The sequence below is a fragment of the Eumetopias jubatus genome, unplaced genomic scaffold, assembly GCF_037043125.1.
Source record: "Eumetopias jubatus isolate StellerSeaLion01/CBP00866 unplaced genomic scaffold, mEumJub1_p1.0 scaffold_10, whole genome shotgun sequence".
NCBI classification, from domain to species: Eukaryota; Metazoa; Chordata; class Mammalia; order Carnivora; family Otariidae; genus Eumetopias; species Eumetopias jubatus.
The window spans coordinates 125388832-125410886 of NW_028274816.1; the positions used below are offsets into that span (position 1 = coordinate 125388832).

General features: G+C 38.4%; 1 protein-coding gene and 1 pseudogene across 1 annotated transcript in view; one reads left to right on the plus strand and one right to left on the minus strand.

The window, feature by feature from the left end:
- TAOK1 (TAO kinase 1) overlaps positions 1-22055 on the plus strand; it is a 151429-nt gene that overhangs the window by 5926 nt on the left and 123448 nt on the right. The gene's annotated exons all lie outside the window — the stretch shown is intronic.
- LOC114213941 (L-lactate dehydrogenase A chain pseudogene) lies at positions 17084-18058 on the minus strand (annotated as a pseudogene).

Genomic DNA, 22055 nt, shown 5'->3' on the forward strand with positions numbered 1-22055 from the left:
TTATAGGTATCCTTTGTGTGTCCTTACCTTGAAGTGCTTTGTATTCCACAATGTACTAATTAACAAACATTAAGTGATGATCATATGCCAATAAGACATGGTCTCTGCCCTGGAGGAATTCTGTCTTTTCATTTTTTCCACCTCCTGAATATTTTCTTAAAGTGGGTACTTAGGAAAGTAACAACTCCAGTGGTTGTCAGTTCCTCTAAGCCAGTGCTTTTCGAAGTTCAGGTTGTGACTTATTAATGGCTTGTGAATTCAATTTAGTGGGTCACAAAAACAATTTTTTAAAATGAATAAGAGTAGCAAATAATAGAATGTGGTATGTAAGTAAGGGTAAGCATTCTAATAAGAACCTTTTTTTTTTTTTTGCTGTATTTTATGTGTTCTGGATACACAGTTAAATTTTCTTGAAATTTCTTTTTCAACTCATCCTTTTTACTTTTTGTTTATTATAGTAATCTCTACATCCAGTGTGGGGCCCAAACTCACAGCCCCAAGATCAAGAGTCGCATGGTTTTCCACTGAGCCAGCCGGGCACCCCAGCATCCTATTTACTTCTAATGTCTCTGAAGTATGATATTCTTGTTTTGTTCTTTTTCTTTTTTAGTAAGTCTGCTTTCAATCTCTCCTGATTCTAGTCTCTAGTCTGTTTGGTAGTTATGTTATACATATTTACCTTTCTTAGGCCTCAAATCTTGTTAGGGTGCTGAGGACTCTGTCTAAAAGATTGTGGTTAGGGGAATCCCTGGGTGGCTCAGTCGGTTAAGCGGCTAACTTTGGCTCAGATCATGATCTCAGGGTCCTGCGTTGGGCTCCTTGCTCAGCCGGGATCCTGCTTCCCCTCTGCCTGCTGCTCCCCCTGCTTGTGCGCTCTTTTTCTCTGACAAAAAAATAAAATCTTTAAAAAAAAAGGGGGGGATCCTGATTAGGGTACCAGCAATTTTGGGTGTGATGGTAACTTCTGAGTTTTTTATATTTTTTTATACATATTCGGGAACCTGTGTTATCATGTATCTAGAGTCAGATCCTATGTCTATGATTACAGTTTCTTAGGAATTGCAGAATTTATTTTGGGGGCACCTGGGTGGCTCAATTGGTTAACCGTTGGACTCTTGATTTCAGCTCAGGTCATGATCGCAGGGTCCTGGGTTGGACCCACTTTGGGCTCTGTGCTCAATGGGGAGTCTGCTTCTCTCCCTCTGCCCCTTCACCTGCTCATGCTTGCTCGCTCTCTCTAAAATAAATCTTAAAAAAAAAAAGAATTTATTGTTTAAAAAAGGAAAACTTTATTTGGAACATATTGAGAAAAATGTCTTTTTATTTGGTCCATATGTGGATTTTAAAAATACTGCAACATGTATTTTAATAGGATTAGAAGGTGACTGTTTAAATATATTAAGTAACTATATTAAGTATATTTTTAAAATTTCTGTGTGCTTCAGTACGTGACATCTAACCATATGCTTATGTTTTGGTTGATGTTTTTAGTCCAGTTCTAGTGGTTATGAGTCTCTAGTTTGTATTTTTGATTGATTTCTTCAAATTTATTTTCCCTGAGACTGAGAAATTTCAGAAAAAGTTGATAAACAGCATTTACTAAACAAGGTCAAGGTTTTTCCTTTTTTACACTTAGAAATTTAGTGTTACTCAAAATTGGGAAAGCTTTCTCTCTTTGCTAAAAGCATCCATACTGTTAATTGTAAAGACTAAAATTACTTATTTACCTGTAACTGAACTTGATAAGGAAACTTTACTCTTTATTGTTGCATAGAAACTATAGTATGTGTGATAGTATTTAATATGCAGTGTTTCAGTAATCTCCTGCTGTATATATGGTAGATGATGACTGTGATGTATGGACCATCACATTATAGGAGTATGGTATTTGTTTTTGTTTTTGTTTTTTTCTTAGAGTTCAAGGGTTCTGAGTCCCAGAGGAGCAATATAACGTGTTCACTCTCAGATTCTTTACCTTTTGGGGTGGGGGGGCATAGGAAGAGAGAGAGAGAATCTTAAGCTGGCTGTGGCCAGACGCAGGGCTCAGTCTCACAACCCTGAGATGACCTGAGCTGAAATCAAGAGTTGGATGCTTAACTGACTAAGGCACCCAGGCATCTCTCAGATTCTTTACTTTGACGTATAGTTGTTGGTGCTAATTTCCATTATCTAGAAAAGCAGAAATAATTTGAAAATAGAGTAATGAAAAGATCCTTCCTTTTATTTTCAGTTTAGGTACTGACAAGTATTTTTGTGTATTATGTGTGAATGTTCAGTTCTATAAAATAATGCTATAAAACTTTAAAGGGATTTTAAGAAGGAAAAGATGTGAAAATTTTCTATTTAGGAAAGAAATGTCCTATAATAGACTTGGTTATTAGCAATGGAAAGTATGGAATTTGTATATCTTTTTGTTTACATGGCAATTTGATTGAACTAATTAAACATACAAATGTATAGTAAAATGTTTGGAGAGAACCACTGTGTTCAAGAATAGCATGGCTTGGAAGAAAATAAAAATACTGACACATGAATTTTGTTTTTGTAATATGTATTAGATAATTCAGTAAGTTAGAAGAATAAGTTTTATAAGAGTTTATTTACTATAGTGAAAGATGTTATTCCAAAATCCTAAATAATGGATTGTTACCAAATGAATTTTTTCTTTCTCTGGCTGAATACATATGAAGTAGATGCTGTTTATTATTTAATAAATAAGGGTGTGTGGGGGTTTGGTTTATATTTTACTTTGATTTTGCATTTAGTAGTTTTAGTATTGGAATTGAATTAATTTTGTGCCTGTAAGGAGGGCCAAATGTGACTTTTGAAAAAACATTTTTTTATAATCGTGAGGAATGGACCTAATTTGAAAGTTGTGTTTTGAGAACTTTAGATAGGAATCAAAAAACTTGTTTATCAGATTTGGAATGTAGATATTTTAATAGTGTATCATTCTTTAAAAAATTTGCCTTCAGTTGGATAATTAGCCTCCCGATATTTTACTCTAAACAACTAAATTTAACAGGCATCTAGTTAATTTAAAAGTCTTAGAAGTACGGATTTTTATTCAACCCTCCAGGTGTTGGTGTGGAATACATTAGGGTAGGAATGGTGAAAGATACAGTAAGCAAACACCTAAAATATGCTTTATGACTGTCTTTGAGGTGGTACATCCAGTCATTAACAATAAAATGATTCTATTTTTGAGGTATATTTATTAAATAACAAAAAAACTGGTTGTTTTTGACAATTTGTTAAAGTGCACCATCATTTTGTTAAATTATATTGGATTGAAGTTAAGGGGAATGGTATCCCAAATTTTAGTAACCATTATTTTACTCTACCTTAATCTGGTGGCACTGTGATATGAGATTAAAACTTTTTTTTTAAAGATTTTATTTATTTATTTATTTGTGAGAGAGAGAATGAGAGATAGACAGCACGAGAGGAAAGAGGGTCGGAGGGAGAAGCTGACTCCCTGCTGAGCAGGGAGCCCGATGTGGGACTCGATCCTGGGACTCCAGGATCATGACCTGAGCCGAAGGCAGTCGCTTAACCAACTGAGCCACCCAGGCGCCCAAAACATTTTTTTTGAAAGTGTTCTTTTTTTAGTCCTCTTGAAGTATAGTCATTAAGCTGTTCGGTTTACTCATGCTTAACTTAATATGGAAATCAATTTCAATGTAACACTTTTGAGATACTCAGGTTATAACTTATGTTTTATTGTTATATACTATGAAAACACCAAATCAAAATAGTAATTGATGAATTTGAATTTAAACTACCAGCATAGGGTGCCTGGCTGACTCAGTCTGTAGAGCATGTAACTCTTATTCTCAGGGTCATGAGTTTGAGCCCCACCTTGGGTGTGGATCCTACTTTAAATAAATAAATAAATAAATAAATATCTTTGGAAGAAAAAAAGGCTACCAGTTTAGCCAGTAAACTGTGTAGCTTTAGCTTTATTTTAATCAAAAGAAGATTCAGTAATAATACATGTATTTATTATAGATCTTTGAGTTCTGTATTCTAGGCACCGTTTATTACACATTTTGAGTGCTGTTTGCTAAGTACTGTGCCAGGATACAAAAAATGGGTAAGACTTGATCCTTCCTGTTCAGTTTAGTAGGGTTACAGACTTGCAAATAAGTACATACGATAATGCAGTGCAAGGTTTCTTAATCATGGCAATATTGACATTTTCGGGAGGATAGTTAATTGTTATGGGGATCTGTGCTGTGTATTATAGGATATTTTGGAGCAATTCTGGCTTTACCAATTAGATGCCAGTAGCACTCCCTCCCTGCCCTGTGACTATCAAAAATGTCTCCAGACATTGCCAAATGTCCCCTGGGGATCAAATTCATGTCTGATTGAGACCCACTGGTGTAGTGAATGCTAAGGTTATGGGAAGTGGAATGTACAAAGAGTTGTTGTAGCACAAGTGAAGATAGAGTTAAGTGATACTTAGGTGGAACGATCCCTGAGGGAATGAGATTTTATTTAGGTCTTGAAGAAAAGTACGAGTGGAAAGGATATTAAATACCTGAGAGCATGAAAGATCGTTATCTAAGAGGGTGATTACTAATGGTTTGTGGCTATAGTTTATTTACGTGGTTTGGGATGGATATTTGGTAAAATGAAGGTGAAAAGTTACTTTGGGGCCATCTTATTCTTTTTAACTAACTGAGACATCAGGGTGTAATATTAAGTGTAAGCTTCTTGAATTTTTGCAGATGTATACAGTATATAACCATCATGCAGAACATCATGGAACATTTCTAGCACTTCTTACAGTTATTTCTTTTTTTTTTTTTTAAAGATTTTATTTATTTATTTGACAGAGAGAGACACAGCGAGAGCAGGAACACAAGCAGGGGGAGTGGAAGAGGGAGAAGCAGGCTTCCCACGGAGCAGGGAGCCCGATGTGGGACTCGATCCCAGGACCCTGGGATCATGACCTGAGCCGAAGGCAGACGCTCAACGACTGAGCCACCCAGGCGCCCCTTACAGTTATTTCTTGAAGGGCCATTTTTGCTGTGCTCGTAACTGGTGTGAAAATCATATAAAAGCAGGAGTGTGATATGATTATATTTTAAAAAGATTACTCTGGACATATTATGGAGAATAAATGGGAAGAGATTATATGTAGGGAGACTGGTTAGAAGGTTATTACAGAAGTCTCAATAAGGAGGAGAGCTGATACGGATTTGAGAGAGATTAAAGCAGAAAAATTGATGGGATTGGGGATTTACTAGAGGTAGGGGAAAGGATATGTTGAGGATGACTTTGTTTTTGTAAGCAATAAGCAAAGTATAATGATTTTGGCTTTGATTGTATATTTGTCAGGAGAGATCAGGTAGTGTTATGGAAACAGTTGAGAAACATTAGTGGCTTTTAACAGGACATTTTTTGCTTGACATGCTATATGTGTACTGTGGGTTGGTGGAGGATTCTGCTTGTTCTTGCTGTGCAGGGTCTCACATTGATGGAAGCTCCATCTCAACATGTGGTTCCGTAATCTCCATGGCAATAGGAAGGAGACTGTTGCTAATAACTCACTGGCTCTTAAAGTGTCTAGAAGAGGGTCCTGTCATTTTGGCTTATTGTCCATTGGCCAAAGCAAGTCTTATGGTCTTAATAGATTTCACAGAAGGGGTAAGGAAGTGCCGTCTTACTGGTGTGTTCTGAAGAGAATTTCAATTCTAGTAAATATTTGTCATATGTTGAGTTATAGCTTATTTAGTCTTTTAAAAAGTGAATTATGTTGAAATTTATCTAAGTTTTAGTAGTAATAAGAGCTGCCAGTTATTGAACTAAAGAGTTAGTTGTACTCTCCTTGGTTAAATAGAATCTACTTGGTAGTAGGATGGAGGGAAGAAAAACAAAACTTTTTGATTGACCAATCACATACTGCTAATTTTTAAAAAAATTTTTAAAGATTTTATTTATTTGAGAGAGAGAGCACTTGTACATGCACTAGCAGGAGGAGAAGCAGGCTCCCTGCTGAGCATCCCACATGGGGCTCTATCCCAGGACCCTGGGATCATGACCTGAGCTGAAGGCAGACGCTTAACTGAGTGAGACACCCAGGCAGGCCCCGCCCCCCGTTTTTTGTTTGTTTGTTTGTTTGTTTTTTTAAGATTTTATTTTTAAGTAATCTCTACACCTGTCCTGGGGCTTGAACTTAAAACACTGAGATCAAGAGTTGCATGCTGTACAGACTGAGCTATGAGCCAGCATGGTGCCCTAAAAGCTGTTGTTTCGTATTCATCCATTTTTTTTTTTTTACCGTCTTCTTATATCTGCCTGTATCATAATAGAGTTATTATTAGTGTTTCAGTGTGAAAGTTTTTCATCAGTTCTTTGTATGTGAAATACTAGTGTATGTGATTTATTTCTCTGTTACTCTTCCTTAGTGAGAATTTCCTTTCAGGTATGGGAATTGCTAGTCTTGGGGGTGTTGGTAATTAGAATAAGAGGAAATCTGGCTGTTAGGAATAGAAAAGTCAAAGTAGAAGACTGAGTCAGGATTTTGTAAGAAAACTTTAGGAAAGATTAAAGGAAACAAATCTGATTTGTGAAACTGTCTTCCTCTCTCTATTGAGGGAAGGAACTGGCTTATATTTGAGAGGCTAACGGTACTTTGACATGAAGTTAATAGGCAGAGCCAAGGCTCTCTATAATGGGAAAGGCCTGTGAGAAGTAAGTCAAAGCATTTCTGTCATACAAGCTATCCATGCATCTTGGGACTACGGTTGTCTTTGGGAGGTCATCAGCTTTTGCCTTAAAATCAAAGGCTTAAATAATGGGAAAAAGTTGAATTATTTAGAATAAGTTATAACTATACATGATATAAAATTCAAAATATTCAGTAAGATATATCATGAAAAGTAAGTTATCCTCCCATGCCTCACCCCTTCCCACACTCTACCCCTTTATATGGATAACCACAATTTCTTGTGTATCCTTTCAAAGATAGTCGGTATTAAACATTTGAATGGTGGATTAGGCATCAGGGGAAAACCCTCCTAGTATGCATCTCTGCAGAAAAGTAGTACACATTTACAAGCACTTCATCAAAAACTCTGAGGAAAGACATGAAAAATTTATAGTTAGGAGTGTCTGGCTGGTCAGTCGGTAGAGCATGTGACTCTTGATCTTGGGTTTGAAGTTCGAGCCCCATGTTGGGTGTAGAAATTACTTAAAAATAAAAAATCTTTAAAAAGAAAAATTTATAGTTAGTAAATTAACTGTGTGGTACACATGGAAAATTTAGGATATGTTACTGGTATTCTCTTAGTAATTTAATGTGTGCAAAAACATGCAAAAAAATTTCTAAGAGCATAAGTCTACTGGTGACCTTAGTCCTTCCTGACCCTGTTTTCTTTTTTAACATTTAAAGTGCCTAAAAAACATTAATTTATTAGGTTGATTTTCAGGGAGCAGGACTTTGAGTTTAGAGAGACTCTTTCCCGGTTTGCAAAATTCTATGTTAAATGCTAGGGGATAAAAGGTGTTCATGAAAGACATTTTAGAATTCACAAGGAAAATAAAAAATATTCATGTGTGGTCTTAAGTGTCTTCCTTGTAATGCTTAACACTGTTTATCATCCCCTTCCTTCTTAAAAATTTTATTTTACTGCCCCCTTACTCTAGATGTCTCTTAGCACTTGATACTTTTCTTCATTTATCTCTCTGGTTCTCTTTCTCTGGCCTTCTCTTTCCACTGCCTCTCCCAAATTCATTATATCCAACTGCCTACCTGAGAGTTCTTATATTTCTTGGATATTCATAGATATGTCATTTTTAACACATATAAAATGAACTCATCTTTTTCATCTCCCCTTGCTAAAGGTTCCCCTTATTTACCTAAAAGTTAATAATTTTTTTGTGTTTTTTTTGTTTGTTTGGTATTTTTTAGTTAAAAACGTTTTTTAAAGTCAACTTTACCTGGGATGCCTGGGTGGCTCAGTCGTTTAAGCAAGCATCTGCCTTTGGCTTAGGGCATGATCCCAGAGTCTTGGGATGGAGTCTTGCATTGAGCTCCTTGCTCAGCGGGGAGCCTGCTTCTCCCTCTGCTTGCTGCTTCCCCTGCTTGTGCTCTCACTCTCTCTCTCTCTCACAAATAAATAAATACAATCTTAAAAAAAATAAACTTTTTCGAGGTATAATTTACTTGCAGTAAAATTCACACATTCTTAGTGTTCAGAAAACCATCAACTAAGTGAAGATAAAGAACATTTTTCTGTCCTATGGAAATTCCCTAGGCTCCTTTGCAATCAGTCTTACCCCAGTCTATTCCTAGGCAGCCACTGGTGTGATTTCTATTACTCTGAATTAGATTTGTCTTTTCTAGAGTGTCATAGAAATGAAATCATCCAGTATGTATTTTTGTTTGTTTGTTTTCTTTCTCTTGGCATAATGTCTGTGGTATTTATGTTGCTGCATGGATCAGTAGTTTATTTCTTGTATTGCTTAGTAATACTCCAGTGTTTGGTTATACCATAATTTATTTATCTGTTTACTTGTTGATTGATATTGGAATCATTTCCAGATTTTAGCTCTTAGAAGTAAAGCTGTTATGAACATTTATGTGCAAGACTTTTGTGGCCATTTATTTTTATTTCTGTTGATAACCTTTCTAAAACCTTGCAAGCCAAAAACTTTGGGATTGTTTTTGATTCTTTGAACCTCTTTCTTCACCTGTATTCATCCAGTACATTATGAAGTCATGGGGTTTCTTCCGTTGGAATATGTTTCATCCTTTGTTCTCTTTTCCAAGGACCTTTAATGTTCTTGTGAGAAAGTACTTTTTATTTTGTGAAGCCTTATTTCAGGAGTAGAAGATGTAAGGGTGATTATGCAGATGGTGCCCTTCCTGGGTGAGGTTTATAGTCAGGTGGGAATGCAGACTGATAATGGTGAGAGGATGATGCTGACTTTGAAGTTTCAGGTTGGGGAAAAGGGATGTTGCTGTTGGATGCACTCCCTCCCTGTAAACACAGTTTTAGTAGGTTGAAAATGCCACTCTTGTTTGTCTTGGTTTTTGTTTTGTTGTATATTCATAGGTATGTATGTTGTGGTAAAAAAGTAAGTTTATTATCATGGTTGTTCTCATTGCTGTGTAACCTTGAGCAAATTACTTAATCTCTGTGGGCCTCAGTTTCATCATCTGTAAAATGAGGGTAATAATAATACCTGTCATACAGGATTAATAAGAGGATTAGATGCATTATTACACATGTAGCTCTTAGAATAGTACCTGGCATATTGTGTTATGTACGTATTAGTATTATTACCCTAATTCTACGTTACTTTAAAGTCTGTCTGGGGGCGTGTGGGTGGCTCAGTCGGTTAAGTGTCCAACTCTTGATTTTGGCTGGGGTCGTGATATCAAGCGCCGCGTTAGGCTCTGCACTCAGTGCGGGGTCTGCTTGAGATTATCTGTCTCTCTCTTTTGCTCCCCCTGCTTGTGTTCTTTCTCTCTCTCAATAAAATAAATAAAATCTTTTAAAAAGATAAAGGCTGTCTTTTCCTTTCCTGTTTCAGTTCTTCTTACATATTGCTGTGATTTATCCTCTAACACACCACTCTTCTGTTACCTGCTCAAACCTACAAAGGCCCTGTATCATCTGGCAACTATTTATGTATATTTCTTTCAATTGTAGTAAAATATACAAATAGTAAACTACACAAATGAAGTTTTATAAATGTATCTACCTCTCAAATTAAGCTATAAAAAGTTTCTAACATTCCAGAAAGTTCCCTCTTGTCCCTTCCCCCTCAGTAACCATCCATCCCACATCTGTTCTGACTTCTTTATCATAGATTACTTTTGCAAACATGTCTTTTTTTTAATTGAAGTATAATTGATGTATAACATTATATTAATTTCAGGTATACAACATAGTGATTTAATATTTGTATAGCAAAATGATCACCACAATAAACCAAAAAACCTTCCTCTCCAAAGTACCAAACATGGCATTGAATACAGTCTAAGGAGGGAAAATAAAATCTCAAATCAGTTTTAAAAATTTTACTCAAGGGGTGCCTGGGTGGTTCAGTCAGTTAAGTGTCTGACTCTTGATTTCAGCTCAGGTCATGATCTCAGGAGGTCCTGAGATCAAGCCATGTTGGGCTCTGTGCTTAATGGGGAGTCCGCTTCCCTCCCACTGCCAGTGCGTGTGCACATGCTCACTAAATCTTAATTTTTTTTTTTTTACTCAAGAGGCTCCTGGCTGGCTTCGTTAGTAGAGCATGCAACTCTGGATCTCAGGGTCATGAGTTTGAGCTCCACATTGGGGGTAGAGTTTATTTTAAAAATAAATAGGAGTGCCTGGGCCGTTCAGTTCATTGAGTGGCCAACTCTTGATTTCGGCTCATGTTATGATCTCAGGGTCCTTAGTTTGAGCCCCACGTCTGCTCTGCACTGTGAGGAGAGTCCGCTTGAGATTCTTTCCCTCGCCTCGCCCCTTGCACTCACTTGTGTGCTCTTTCTCTCTCTATTAAATAAATGTCTTTTAAAAAATCTTTAAACATAAACATTTTATTCTCATTTAGAAAAGTTTTTTTTTTTTTTAAAGATTTTATTTATTTGACAGAGAGACACAGCAAAAGAGGGAACACAGGCAGGGGGAGTGGGAGAGGGAGAAGCAGGCTTCCCATTGAACAGGGAGCCCGATGTGAGGCTCAATCCCAGGACCCTGAGATCATGACCTGAGCTGAAGGCAGACGCTTAACGACTGAGCCACCCAGGCGCCCCTCTCAGTTTTAAAATTATACAAGACTAACAACAGATGACAAATGTATACCTTCAGCTTGCATTAATGGAAGAATCCACACAATATGTGTATTCAACTTAATTTCCAGTATATAACCACACCTTTTCTGATGATCCAACTGTTTTCTGTAAGACTTCTTATAGAATAACTACATTAGTTTTTTCCTATTAAACCTAGTGGGCATTGTGAATCTTATTTATGACTATTTCTCTTACCTTATTTTGAACAAAAGCAAGGAAGAACAGACAAATTCTCAGCCCCTTTCTTTCATTAGGAAATAGGAAAATATGTTAAGAGGACAGCTCTCATGTTAAGTGTTCTGACCAACAAAACAGCCAAACACACACCACAAAAGAACACAAGGGAATTTTTGGAGGTGATGGATGTTTTTAGTACCTTGGTTGCAGTGATGGTACATAAGCAGGTGTGTGCTTATGTACAAACTCATCAAAATATATACACTAAATATGGGCAGTTTTTTAAAGATTTTTATTTTTAAAGATTTTATTTAGAGCACAAGTGGGGGGAAGGGCAGAGGGAGAGGGAGAAAGAGAATTTCAAGCAGACTCCGTGCTAAGTGAGGAGCCCCTTCATGGGATCTCATGACCCTGAGATCATGACCTGAGCCGAAACCAAATTGTTGCTCAACCGATTGTGCCACTCAGGCACCCTGCAATTTTTTTTTTTTTTTAAACATTTGACAGAGAGAGAGAGAGAGAGTGTGTGTGTGTGTGTGTGTGTGTGTGTGTGTGTGTGTGTGTGTGCATGCATGAGCAGGGGAATGGGCAGAGGGAGAGGGAGAGAGAATCTCAAGTGAATCCCCACTGAGTGCAGAGCCCCATGCAGGGCTCATGTCACAACCCTGGGATCATGACCTGAATGAAATCAAGCATTGGACACTTAACTCCATGAGCCACCCATGGCCCCAAGGCGGGGTTATCTTTCATTCATCTTTTATTATTTAATGAATATTTGTTAAATGAGATTGCAGTTGTTCCTTTATTTGTCTTTCCCATCTAATCATTTCTGAATCCCCAGCATCTAGGAATTGGCAAAGTCATAGTAAATATTGAATGAATTATGCGTATTTTGGTTTACTGGTTGGTTTTGATATTGTCTAGTTAAATCAAATGAAAGCAAGTGGTTTAAGCTTGATAGAAGAAAGCTTGATTTTCTTGTAGTACCTTTTCCCCCATGAGTTACTGTGTATATTTGGACATTGGAACATGGAGCATTATTATTTATTTATTTATTTATTTGAGACAGAATGAGAGAGAGAGAGAGCACACGAAGGGGGGAGGGTCAGAGGGAGAAGCAGACTCTCCGCCGAGCAGGGAGCCCGATGCGGGACTCGATCCGGGGACTCCTGGATCATGACCTGAGCCGAAGGCAGTTGCTTAACCAACTGAGCCACCCAGGCGCCCCATGGAGCATTATTAAACTAATTATTTGCTATGATAATTTCTTTCAATATATGATAACTGATACTCTAAATTTTTAATTTTTTTAACCGATGTTTTGCTTTTTTTTTTTGGTGATTGTCCTTTTACTTAAAGAGCTATTACAGTAATTGCTTAGAATAAAATGCATCTCTCACTTGCTAATATTCTGGCGTGTCATAAAAATTCATTAACTGTGTGGGGCGTCTGGGTGGCGCAGTCGGATAAGCATCTGACTCTTGGTTTCCCCTCAGGTCATGATCTCAGGGTTGTGGGATCTCCCTGAGTCGGGCTCTATGTTCAGCGCAGAGTCTGCTTAAGAGTCTCTCTGTCTCCCTTTGCCCCTCCCCCTGCTCTCTCTCCCCCTCTCTCTCTGTCAAATAAATCTTTTTTTTTTTTTTTTTTATTTGACAGAGAACAAGCAGGGGGAGCAGCAGAGGGAGAGAAGCAGGCTCTCCACTAAGCAAGGAGTCCAACGTGGGGCTCGATCCCAGGACTCTGGGATCATGACCTGAGCCAAAGACAGACACTTAACTGACTGAGCCACTCAGGTGCCCCAATAAATAAATAAATCTTTAAAAAAAATTCATTAACTGTGAAGGAGTAAGTATTGTGAAAATTTAATATTTCTTCTATTGGCTTAATTATAGAAATCAAAGTAAGTGCTGGGATATCATTTCAATACATAGCTCTCAGTTATCAGAGATTATTATAACTTCAGAGATTTCACTAGAATCGGGCATTCTTTTTTACATTTTTTCCAGCTTTTTAATTGATATACCATAATGTGTTTAAACATTTTTTTGTAATGATTTTAAGCTTTCAGAAAAGTTGCAAAGTTAGTAGAATGTTAAGATATGCCTTTCAACCCTAATCTTATATAACCATAGAATGATTACCAAGACAAGGAAATCAACATTGGTATAATATTATGAACTTAACCTTAGTCCTTACTTGAATTTTACTACTTTTTTCACTAATAACTCTTCTCAGTTTGAGGATCTCACACTACAGTTTGTTATGTGTCTTTGGTCTTTAATCTGTGATGGTACCTTGTCTTTTATGACCTTGACACTTTTTTTTAATGTTGACACTTGATGAGTATTGGTCAGTTTCTTGTTTTAAAGATTTTTATTTATTTATTTAAATATTTGATATTTTTATTTGAAAGAGGGAGAGAGAGAAACAGCATGAGAAGGGAGAGGGCCAGAGGGAGAAGCAGGCTCCCCACTGAGCTGGGAGCCCGATGCGGGACTCGATCCCAGGACTCTGGGATCATAACCTGAGCCGAAGGCAGTCGCTTAACCAACTGAGCCACCCAGGCGCCCCTTGGTCATTTATTTATTTATTTATTTTTAAAGATTTTATTTATTTGAGAGAGAGCACGTGCATGAGAGGGGGGAGGGTCAGAGGGAGAAACAGACTCCCCGCTGAGCAGGGAGCCTGATGTGTGACTTGATCCCAGGACTTCAGGATCATGACCTGAGCTGAAGGCAGTCGCTTAACCAACTGAGCCACCCAGGCGTCCCTGGTCAGTTATTTTTAATATGTCTCTCAATTTGGGCATGTTTAGTGTTTTCTCATGAATAGTTTCTTTTTTTTTAAGATTTAATTTATTTATTTGACAGAGAGAGAGACAGTGAGAAAGGGAACACAAGCAGCGGGAGTGGGAGAGGGAGAAGAAGGCTTCCCACGGAGCAGGGAGCCCGCTGTGGGGCTTGATCCCAGGACCCTGGGATCGTGACCTGAGCCGAAGGCAGACGCCCAACCGACTGAGCTACCTAGGCGCCCGTTGGCTATGTATCTTGAAGAATATCTCCCATCTAGTTTTGCCTGATATTTTTCTCCTGATTAGCCTGAGATGATGGGTTTTTGGAAGGAATATCGTGGATGTGTAGTGTCTTCCCCAGACATCCTATCGGGAGGTACATAATGTCCACGTGACAACACTGATGATACTAGCCTTCCTCACTTGGTAAATGTAGTGTTTGCCAGGTTTCACTACTGTGAAGTTACTATTTTGCTCTTTCCCTACTCTGTTTCTTTGGAAGTGAGTCACTAAGTTTAGCCCATCCCTTAAATGGGGAAGAGGCTCATGAGATTTTTTTTTTTTTTTAATTTTTTTCTTTTTAGATTTTTTATTTATTTATTTGAGAGAGAGAGAGAGACAGAGATAGTGAGAGACAGCACAAGTGGGGAGGAGAGGGAGAAGCAGGCTCCCTGCAGAGCAAGGAGCCCGATGCGGGGCTCGATCCCAGGACCCCGGGATCATGACCTGAGCCGAAAGCAGTCGCTTAACCGACTGAGCCACCCAGGCGCCCCGAGGCTCATGAGATTTTGATTTGCATTTCCTCGATGTCTCTTCTGTGCTTATTTGTGATGTGTATTTCTTCTTTAGCTGAGTGTTCAAATTATTTGCCCCTCCCCTCCATTTTAAAATTGGGCTGTTTGTTATTACTTAGTTATGAATCTTTATATATTTGGGTTTAAGCCCTTTATTAGATACTTTTTTTTTAAAGATTTTATTTATTTATTTGACAGAGACATCGAGAGAGGGAACACAAGTGGGGGGAGTGGGAGAGGGAGAAGCAGGCCTCCCGTTGAGCAGGAAGCCCGATGTGGGGCTCGATCCCAGGACCCTGGGATGATGACCTGAGCCGAAGGCAGATGCTCAACAACTGAGCCACCCAGGCACCCCTATTAGATATGTGTTTTGCAAATCTTTTCTCTTAGGCTCGTTTTTTATTTTCTTAATATTATCTTTAAAAGAACAGAAGTTTTCAATTTTGATGAAGTTTGGTTTATCAATTTCTTTTATGGGTTGTGTTTTTGGTTTTATATCTAAAAAATCTTTGCATAAACTAAGGTCACAAAAAATTTTTTGTTCAATACTTTCATATAGAAATTTTAAAGTGTGAGGTTTTACATTTAGGTCTTCTCTTTGTTTTTATTTTGTTTTGTTTTAAGAAACTTTATTTTCCATTATTTCCATTTATTGCTTTTGTGGAAGAGCAGCTTAAGACTTAATGAATGATGGTAGGCAGGTTAATATAAGATGCCTCTGTGAGAGTCTGGTGGTCAGCCCTGGGATCAGTAACCACCAAAAGTCCTGGCTCTCAGGAGGCTGCCTGGATCTGGTTAGTGAATGTTTCCAGAGTGAAGCGGCCAGCAATAGGAGTGGCTCCAGTTGCAGCCACAAACATCAGTGCAGCTTGCTGGCCAGTATTCCTGGATGATATGACTCTGACATCAGCTGGGTTTTCAGTGGTAACAATGGCACAAGCTGCCAGCAGAAGCTTCTCTCAGATTCTGTTCAGATTTATGGTGTAGATGCCATCACTCTTCCTTTTGTAGATGTACTGTTCCGTTTGGAAGTCAACCCACCTAAGTGGGTTCCTGCTCCAAGGAATTTGAGGACATTCCCGTCCTTCATTTGCAGGACAACTTGAGTTGTCATTTTGGAGAGCATTGACCCTTTAACGATATCAAGTCTTCCAATCTACCACCAGGGTATATCTCTGCATTTATTTAGTTTATTTTTTATTTCTGTCATCAGTGCTTTGTAGTTATCAGCATACAAATATTGTACATATTTATTCCTAAGTATTTGAAGATTTTTGATGTTATTGTAAATGTTACTTTTTTTCCTCCAACTTTCAATTTTGTTAATACTGTGTAAAAATACAATTGATTTTTGCAACCTTGGTAAATTCACTTAGTACTAAGTTCACGTAGCTATTTTATAGATTATTTGAGATTTTCTAAGTGGACAGTTATGTTTATGATTAAAGACCGTTTTATTTTTTCCTTTCCAATGTGAATGCATGCCTTTCCTTCCTCCTCCTCCTTTTTTTTTTTTTTTGCCTTATTGCACTGTCTAGATCCTTTAGTACAATCTTGAATAGATGTGGTGAGAGTGGATATCTTCATTACGTATGATATTAACTGTAGGGCTCTTACAGATATTCTTTATCAAGTTAAGGAGGTTTCTTCTATGTTCAGTTTGCTGGGAGTTTTTGTCAGGAATGAATTGAACTTTGTCAAATGCTTTTTTTTTGCCTCTACTGAAATCATATTATTATGCTTCTGAAGTCTAATATACTGAGCTTTATTGATTGATTTTCACTCCAGGGATGAACTCCACTTGGTGTCATGATACATTATTATTTTCATAAGTTGCTGGCTTCTACTTGCTGATATTTTGTTCAGAGTTTTTGCATTCATATCCTTGGGAAATACTGGTCTATAGATTTCTTATTCATGTCTGGTTTTGGTATCTTGGTACTGTTGACTTCATAAGTTAAGTTGGTAAGTGTTTATATGCTAGACGAGTTTATGTAGAACTGATGTCTCTTTCTTTCTTTCTTTCTTTCTTTCTTTCTTTCTTTCTTTCTTTCTTTCCTTCTCTCTCTCTCTCTCTCTCTCTCTCTCTCTCTCTAAGCAGGGAGGGGCAGAGGGAGAGTGTCTCAAGCATCCCAGGATGTGGTTGGACTAGACATGTTGGGTGAAGGGACCAGGAGTTAAATAACACACAGTAACTACATACCTGGTTTGAAGAGCAACTGCAGTATATGCAACACTGGCAGTGGTGTCTCTGAGGTGGTGGAACTATTTTGCATTAACCAATTCAAGACTACACGAGATAGGTATCATCTAGCATCAGGATATGGCTGCAGGGTTTTGTGAACTATTCCTATTTTTAGGAAAACTGATGTTTTTCCTGGGTCATTTAAATATTACTAGAGTAACCGATAATAAGGACAATAATATACACAACCCCCAACTAAAATCCTGTTGTAGCATAGACAGTGAAGTGGTACAACATGAGAAAACTTCAAAACAGCAGCTCTTTTTGGGTTACCCCCAAAGTGTATCTGCACTCTTCTTCAAATGGGCCTCTGTCTCAGGCATCAGATTAACCTTCACTATATCTGAGATTCCATTCTGTTCCAAGATGCAAGGAACACAGAGGAAGGCATCATCCTTTATTCCATAGAGACCCTTAATCATGGTAAAAATTGGATGCACCCACCAAAGAAGATTCTTCATTATACTTTCTGCCAAATCTGCCACAGTCTTGTGGCCCAGGATGTGTAGTCTTTCAGTTTGATCACCTCATAGGCATTGTCGACTACCTGTTTGTGAACCTCTTTCCACTGTTGCTTATCTGTATCAGTGCCAAAGTCAGGGCACAGATTTTTCTGGGAGACACCAGCAACATTTACTCCATACAGGTACATTAGAGTCTCCATGCTCCCCAGGGACCCACCCATGACAGTTAATGAGTGAACTCCCAGCCTTTCCCCCATTAGGTAATGGAATTGGACTGAATCCAGATTGCAACCACTTCCAATAAAAAGGTATTTTGGGAAAGCTGCTTATCTTCCAAGCCGTATGTCACGATATCTACTGGATTGGAAACAATAAGCAACTTGCAGTTTAGGCTGTATTTTACAGTATTAGGAATGATGAATTTAAAGATGTTCCCTTTATGCTGGGCCAAATTAAGATGGCTTTCTCTGTCTTGCTGACATGCCCCAACTGTGATAATAACCAGCTTGGAGTTTGCATTCATGTTACAGTCTTTGCCAGAGACAATTTTTGGTATAAGGTAAAGGCTGCCATGTTGGAGAGCCATCATATCTCCCTTCAATTTGTCTTCCGTGACATCCACAAGAGCAAGTTCATCTCCAAGTCCTTTATTAAGAGAGTGATAGCATGGGCCGTGCCAACAGCACCAGCCCCAACAACTGTAATTTTATTCTGGGGGGTATAGTCTGGATTCTGGATCCAATGATCCATGAGAGTTGCCATATTGGATTTAGAACCATAAGGAATCGGGGTACACGTCTGGCAGGCAGGTGGGCTGGCCGGCAGCATTGGATTCAGACTTGGCGGCAGCAGCTTTGGTACCTCTGCCATTTGTTATTTAGAATTGTTTGATTTCCAAATATTTAGGAATACTCTAATTTCTAACTCTGTGGGTCAGAGAATGCACTGTAATTCTTTCTATTTGTTGACACTTGTTTTATGGCCCAGTGTATGGTCTAGTTTGGAACATTGGTTAATGTTCCATAAGCACTTGAAAGGAATGTGTATTTTTTTTAATTTTTATTGTTATGTTAATCACCATATATTACATAATTTGTTTTGGTGTAGTGTTCCATCATTCATTGTTTGTTCATAACACCCAGTGCTCCATGCAGAATGTGCCCTCTTTAATACCCATCACCAGGCTAACCCATCCCCCTACCGTCCTCCCCTCTAGAAACCTCAGTTTGTTTTTCAGAGTCCATCATCTCTCCTGGTTCATCTCCCCCTCTGACTTACTCCCCTTCATTCTTCCTCTCCTGCTATCTTCTTCTTTTTCTTTTTTCTTAAAATATGTTGCGTTATTTTTTTCAGAACTACAGATCTGTGATTCAACAGTCTTACACAATTCACAGCGCTCACCGTAGCACATATCTTCCCCAGTGTCTATCACCCAGCCACCCCATCCCTCCCACCCCCGACCACTCCAGCAACCCTCAATTTGTTCCTGAGATTAAGAATTCCTCATATCAGTGAGGTCATATGATACATGTCTTTCTCTGATCGACTTATTTCACTCAGCATAACACCCTCCAGTTCCATCCACGTCGTTGCAAATGGCAAGATCTCATTCCTTTTGATGGCTGCATAATAGGAATGTGTATTCTTTGTTGGATGGAGTGCTTTATAAATGTGAATTAGGTCAGGTTATTTGAGTGTTAAGTTTCTGTATACCTATTGATTTTCTGTACCTGTTTGCTCAATTATAATGTTGAAATATCAACTATAATTACTCATTTGTCTTTTTCTTTTCAGTTTTGTCAGTTTTTCTTCATGCATTTTGAAGTTTTATTAGGTACATACACATTTAGAATTGTACATTTTTATTTTTATTTTTAAAAAATTTTTTAAAGATTTTATTTATTTGAGGGAGAGAGAGAGGGCATGAGTGGGAGGGTGCACAGGGAGAGGGAGAAGCAAGACTCCCTGCTGAGCAGGGAGCCCAGCACAGGGCTCTGTCCTAGGACTCTGAGATCATGATCTCAGCTGAAGGCAGATGCTTAACCAACTGATCCACCAGGTGCTCAAGATTGTTGTATATTCTTGAACTGTCCTTTTCTCATTTTGAAATAATCCCTTTTCATCTTTGGTAACACTTCATCATTCTTAAAAAAAAAAACAACACTTCATCATTCTTTAAATAATTGTGTCGGGGCGCCTGGGTGGCTCAGTCGTTAAGCATCTGCCTTCGGCTCAGGTCATGATCCCAGGGTCCTGGGATCAAGCCCCGCATAGGCTCCCTGCTCAGCGGAAAGCCTGCTTCTCCCTCTCCCATTCCCCCTGCTTGTGTTCCTTCTCTCTCTCTGTCTCTGTCTGTCAAATAAATAAATAAAATCTTAAAAAAAGTTGTGTTAAAATTACATAAAATGAACCATTTTAACAATTTTAAAGTGTATAGTTCAGTGGCATTACATGCACTCAGAGTGTTGTGTAACCATTGCCATTATTCATCTCTAGAACTTTTTTTAATCATCCAAAACAATCTATGTGTTCATTAAAGAACAGCTCCAGTCCCATCCCCACCTTCCCTGGGCCTGGTAACTTCTGTTGTTTCTGTCTCTATGAATTTGCATTTTCTAGGTAGCTAATATAAGTGGAGTCATACAGTATTTGTTCTTTTGTGTCTGGGCTTATTTCACTTAGCATAATTTTTCATGGCTCATCTGTATAGTTGCATATCTTAGAATTTCATTCCTTTTTTTTTAAAGATTTTATTTATTTATTTGAGAGAGAGAGAATGACAGATAGAAAGCATGAGAGGGAAGAGGGTCAGAGGGAGAAGCAGGACTCCCTGCCGAGCAGGGAGCCCAATGCGGGACTCGATCCCGGGACTCCAGGATCATGACCTGAGCCGAAGGCAGTCGCTTAACCAACTGAGCCACCCAGGCACCCGAATTTCATTCCTTTTTAAAAGGTTGAAAAGGAATGTGTGTGTCTCACATGTTCATTTGTTTATTCATCTATTTTTTCAAAGATTTATTTATTTATTTGAGAGAGAGAGATGGGGGAGGGGCAGAGGGAGAGAGATTTTCAAGCAGACTCTACACTGAGTGCAGAGCCCAGGTGGGGCTCAGTCCTATGACCCTGAGATCATGACCTGAGCTGAAATCAAGATTCGGATGCCCAACCAACTGAGCTCTCCAGGTGCCCCTGTTTATTTATTTATTGATAGACTTTGGGTTGTTTCTACCTTTGGGCTATTGTGAATATTGCTGCTGTGAACAGTGGTATACACGTATCTCTTTGAGCACCTGCTTTCAATTTTGGGTATGTACTCCTGTATTTTTTTTTTGAAAGATTTTATTTATTTATTTGTGAAAGAGAGAGATAGCAAGAGGGAGATCACGAGCAGAGAGGCGAGAAGAGGGAGAAGCAGGCTCTTCACTCAGCAGGGAGCTGGATGCGGGGCTCCATCCCAGGACCCCGGGATCATGACCTGAGCTGAAGGCAGACACTTAACTAAGCCACCCAGGTGCCCCTACTTTAACATTTCTTATAGTGCCCATCTGCTGTTAATGAATTCTCACAGATTTTGATTGATAATTATTTCACCTTAATTAAAAGAAACTCTTTTGTTTGATGTAACTGTAGATTCACATGCAATTGTGAGAAATAATACAGAGAGATCTTGTCGACTCTTTGCCCAGGTTCCCCCAATGGTAATATCTTGGGTAACTATAGTGTAGTATCACAAGTAGGAAATTGACATTGATACAGTTCACTTGACCTTACTCAAATTTCACCAGTTTTGCCTACACTCCTTTGTGTTTGTTTTTTTATTTTTTTTGTATACCAATTTTACTTTGTTTCCTTTTTTTTATTAACATATAATATATTATTTGTTTCAGGGGTACAGGTCTGTGATTCATCAGTCTTACACAATACACAGCACTCTGTTGTTTTTTTTAAAGATTTTATTCATTTGATGGAGAGAGAGAGCACAAGCAGGGGGAGCGGCGAGAAGGAGAAGCAGGCTCCCTGCTGAGCAGAGCCCAGCGTGGGGCTCGATCCCAGGATCCTGGGATCATGACCTGAGCCGAAGGCAGTTGCTCAACCGACTGAGCCACCCAGGCACCCCTGTGTGTGAATTTGTGTATATATTTAGTTCTGTGCAGTTTTATCACATGTGTAGATTCCTATGACAGCTACCACAGTCAATACAGAATAATTCCATCACAAGGATCACTTGTGCTACCCTTATTGTCACAGCTGCCTCTCTCCCTTACCCACTCGAACCCCTAGAAATCACTTGTGTTCTTCATCTCTACAATTTTGACATTTAGGGAGTGTGTGGAATTATACAGTGTATACTTTTTGAAATAAGCTTTTTTCCACTTAGCATGATTTGCTTGAGATTCATCTAAGTTGTTAAATGTACCAGTGGTTTGTTTTTATTGCAGAGTAGTTGTTTATGGTATGTATGTACCATGTGTTGTTTAACCATTTACTTACTAAAAGCTATTTGGGTGTTTCCCAGTTTTTTGTTATTACAAATGAAGTATAGGCATACAAATGGTGTAGGTTTTTGTGTGAATTTAAGTTTTGCTATCTGGGATAAATATCCAAGAATTCAATTGTTGGGTCATATATCACACACATGTTTAGTTTTGTAAGAAACTGCCATACTTTTCTAGAATGTCTGTAACAGTTTACATTTTTACTAATGAGGGGAGCCTGGGTGGCTCATTCGGTTGAGGGTTGGACTCTTGGTTTCAGCTCAGGTCATGATCTTAGTGTT